This window comes from Prionailurus viverrinus, chromosome A1 (assembly GCF_022837055.1).
Source record: "Prionailurus viverrinus isolate Anna chromosome A1, UM_Priviv_1.0, whole genome shotgun sequence".
NCBI lineage: Eukaryota > Metazoa > Chordata > Mammalia > Carnivora > Felidae > Prionailurus > Prionailurus viverrinus.
The window spans coordinates 222816797-222820900 of NC_062561.1; the positions used below are offsets into that span (position 1 = coordinate 222816797).

General features: G+C 33.7%; 1 pseudogene; it reads right to left on the bottom strand.

Moving 5' to 3' along the window:
• Positions 1 to 2033: 2033 nt before the first annotated feature.
• On the bottom strand, positions 2034 to 3007 carry LOC125175623 (nucleoporin Nup37-like; annotated as a pseudogene).
• Between the last annotated feature and the right edge of the window lie 1097 nt (positions 3008 to 4104).

Consider the following 4104-nt stretch of genomic DNA (forward strand, 5'->3'; position numbering starts at 1 on the left):
TGTCAGCAGTGAAGAGGTCCACAAATAATGTTTAATTGAATTTGAATGAAAGTTGGCCTGTGCACTACTTATGCTATCACTAAAGCATTCAATATGCTGTCTCAACTACACAGTGTTGATAAATAATTTGATGTAATAATTTGTGTTGGGATTGTTTACATCACAACTGACTTAAAATGATTACACTGATAATTCACTTACAATATACATACTCAAGTTTGGAACCAGAATACACCTTGAATAGAACACTGATTTCCCTTCAGCTCTCAACCCCTTCCAGTCAAAGATGACCTATGATTAGACTCCAGACTCCTTATCCATTCTCAAGACTCTGATTCACTGATTCACTGTGGATAAATCTCATTATCCTCTCCAAGTAGATGGCTACAAATGGAGTGTAGCCTTAAACTGAGATGCCTGATTATACCCACACATAATCACAGCAATATTAAGAGAATGAAATGCAGGAATATCACAGAAATTATCTTGTGTCACAATTGGATGTAAATAGAAGTCACTGAGACCTCAGTCATATCTGTGCCTCATACTATTCATTTTGCCTTTTAATAATGCAAGTACATAAAAGGAAAAGAAAGCAATGAGGGGGCCAAAGTTGAAAAAATGGGTAGGAAAGGTAAACAAAATCAGAACCAGAAGGTAGTATATTATAGATTATTTTGTGTACCTTTCTTTCATTCACCAGTGTTATTTTCTCTACTGAAAAGTCTTTTATAATTTAATGAATAAATATAATAATGTAATCATGAGTAACATACTATGAAAGTGGCATTTTAAATATAGCTACTCAGTTTGTCACTTAGGATCCTATTTTATAAAATAACTACTCTTGTGTTTTTAGACTTCCTTGGAGAAAAAATCTCTTGCATTTCCTCTCTTTACATCCAGGAACCAAACATTTAAAGTTTTTATTGCTAACAGCTATAAGTAAAGTCATGTCTGTGTCCCCTGTTCCAGTCATTCTCAGACTCCTCACACATGGATGAAAATTCAGACCTCACTTTTGTAGAAGTTCCATTCTCCAAAAATGTATACAATGAGATAGGAGTACTACTTAGTTGTTGGAAGCAATAATTCATCATTTCTTTTTTGGTGTTTGAGTTGCTTTTCTTTACTATGTAATTATTTTGCTACAAGAATATTTAATAAGTAGACATTTTACAACTAAAATTATACTTGGAATCATGAAAAACACAACATAATTACTTGAGTTTGAAATCACAGTTAGAAAGCCAGAAGGAATCATGGAAAGCACAACATAATTACTTGAGTTTGAAATCATAGTTAGAAAGCCAGAAGAAAATTGTCCTGATTTTCTAAAAAGACATACACAGGAAAATTGCAAAAAGAAAAAAAAAAGGGGGGGGCAGTCACTGACTTTTGAAGGTATAGTTGGACCATAATTTTTTTTTTCAACAAGCCAGGATTTTAATGCCATCTATTAACTAACTGCCTTAACTTTGAATAAATTACCAAAAGTTAAAAATACTAATTTTGTAGTCTGTTATATGAACATTTTTTCCACAATTTTCCTGATTATATAAAATGTTTGAGTTTTCAATATTGTTTTTTACAATGGGATCCTGAGTTTAACCACAGCTATAATAAATCATCCTTTTTCAGAGTAGCTGTGATTTCTTTCACTATGGGAGACAAACTGATTTTCTTAGAATCTTAAATCAAGGGATAGACATCATTATTTATACTAATCTGCTGATTATATTCTAGAAGTATCAAATAGTGAATTAAAATATTTTAGGAAACAAATTTTTAAGACAATTGGTTTTTATTGAAGTGGTGATAAACATCCATGTTTTGATATTAATATGTGGATATTCTGTTGTTTATATTTCTTTTTTTTTCTTTTTTTTCAAACCATTAACATTTTATTTAACAAAAGCAAAAATTGGGACATTTCTAGAGCTTACAGTATATTTGACATAAAAATAGGGAGTTGTCCAACATATGTATTAAAAATACAAAGTCTATGGACTAAGGTACACAGAAAATTTGTTTTACATTCCAGTTACCCAAAACAACAACTTGTGCCATCCTCCAATGGCACACAGTCAGAGAATTCTATTCCAGGAAAAGCCAGATCTAATGACTACAGAACCAACAAGGACAGACTGAGGGTGTCCTAAGTGATGAATTTGAAACTGGCTTGCCATTTTGCCAGGATAACCAGTGGTTGCAAACGAGTTCTCATTAACTGTAGACCACCTGAATAAGCAAGCTTGATCCATGTGGACAGGTCTCTTACCTTGAGGATAACTGGTTCGAGTAATATCCCAAATTAACCAGTCATTTCCTGAAACAGCTCCAACTTTGAAGGTGTTTTTGAAGCACCAGTGGGCTGGCGTTAATGGCATCTGTTCAATTCAAGAGATAAGATAGCCTGTTGAGCTGAAAGATCATAAAACCGGCTTGTCCCCTTCTCTGCAACCATCAGCTTAAAAGTTCCTTAGGATGCCAGCACACATTCATTCCAGGGGAATGAAGAACAAAATGAGTTGTCTGCTTTCCTTCCAACTTCCAAATCCTGAGGTATGATCATCACTCACACTTGCAATTTCTTGGCTATCTTTGGGCTCAAACACCAAACCATTAATGAAATCTGAATGGCCCTCTAAAACCTTGTATTCATTTTTGTCTTGAAGATCTGAAGTCAATAACCTTATTTTCATATCAGCAGCTGAAGTACAAAATTTGATTATTGGAGGCAATGAATCACATCTAGTTTCTCGGCTCCAAGCTATGATATCGACTATGACACCATGCTGAAATGTTGATAGTGTTTTATACTGAATTCCTTCAATGTCTGTACAATGTCTGAACTGTACACATGCCAATGACCACATAATTACTGCCGCCATATGCAATTAAGGTTTCCTGAATCCCTACTCTCAAAGAGATTAAATCCTACCACATGCACATAACCTTCATGATCCACAGTGTAGGTAGCATTTCTTGTGGCGTCTTGCTTCATCTTGTATGTCAATACTTGAACAGTTGTAAAAATAAAATAACCTTTTACTGGACAAGATCATGAAATGGGGGCATTGGGGTATTTGTATTTCTTTAAAATCCCCTTTCCTCATTATTCTGGGTTTCATTAGAATGAAAATAATGAAATGTACAATATATACCTATATTATGATTTTACTATTATGTGTGTGCTTGTAGTAAATGGAGGACAGTAAAAAAAATGTTAATTCAATGAATGTTCAGTTGGAATGATTAGAAGGGAATATTTTACAAAATAAGACCATTGACTTAGTTTTAGATTAAGCAGTCAAAATCCACAATTAAAACAGTAGAATAATGTAAAACATATTTTAAGCATTTCTGTAGATTTTCAAGCTCATGACCTCCAGGTTATTGCCGCATGCCTTTTATTCTAGCAATTATATATTTGGTTCATACCAAGAGAAAAAAATGTCATCAATGAAAGGTTATATGATTCACCTCTAGAAAATACTTTCAGATAGATAAATCAGCTTCTTAGCTTTAAAACTAGCCCTCCAGCAAAGGAGTTGCTATCAAGCAAGGGAGTTTTTTTTTTTCAAATTTAAAAACAAAAGCAGAATAATTAAATATATGTGTATATATTCACAAATATTTACAAATATACTTTGGAGCAGATACCAGATATTATCAAATCATTCACAGAGTGAATGTAGATCCACCATATATAATTGAGTTATAAAATAAGGCATATTTTACCTTACCTGGGAAAAGGCACTTTGCAGATGTGATTAATCTAAGGATATTGAAATAGAAAGATTATCCTGGGTTATCCAGGATGACCGGATATAATCACAAAGGTCCTTATAAGAGGGAGCCAGAGTGTCAGAGTCAAAGGTGATGTGAGGATGGAAACAGAGGTTAGGGTAAAACAGGGACACAAGCCAAGGGAAAAGGGCAATCTTTCTAAAGGCTGAAAGTCGTTTGCCTCTAGAGAATCCAGAAGGAACATGTTTCTGCTGATACATTGATTTTAGTCCAGTGAAACTGATTTTGGAATTCTGACCTCTAGAACTGTAAGGTAATATATTGATGTTGTTTTAAAAACCCTGTTGGTGG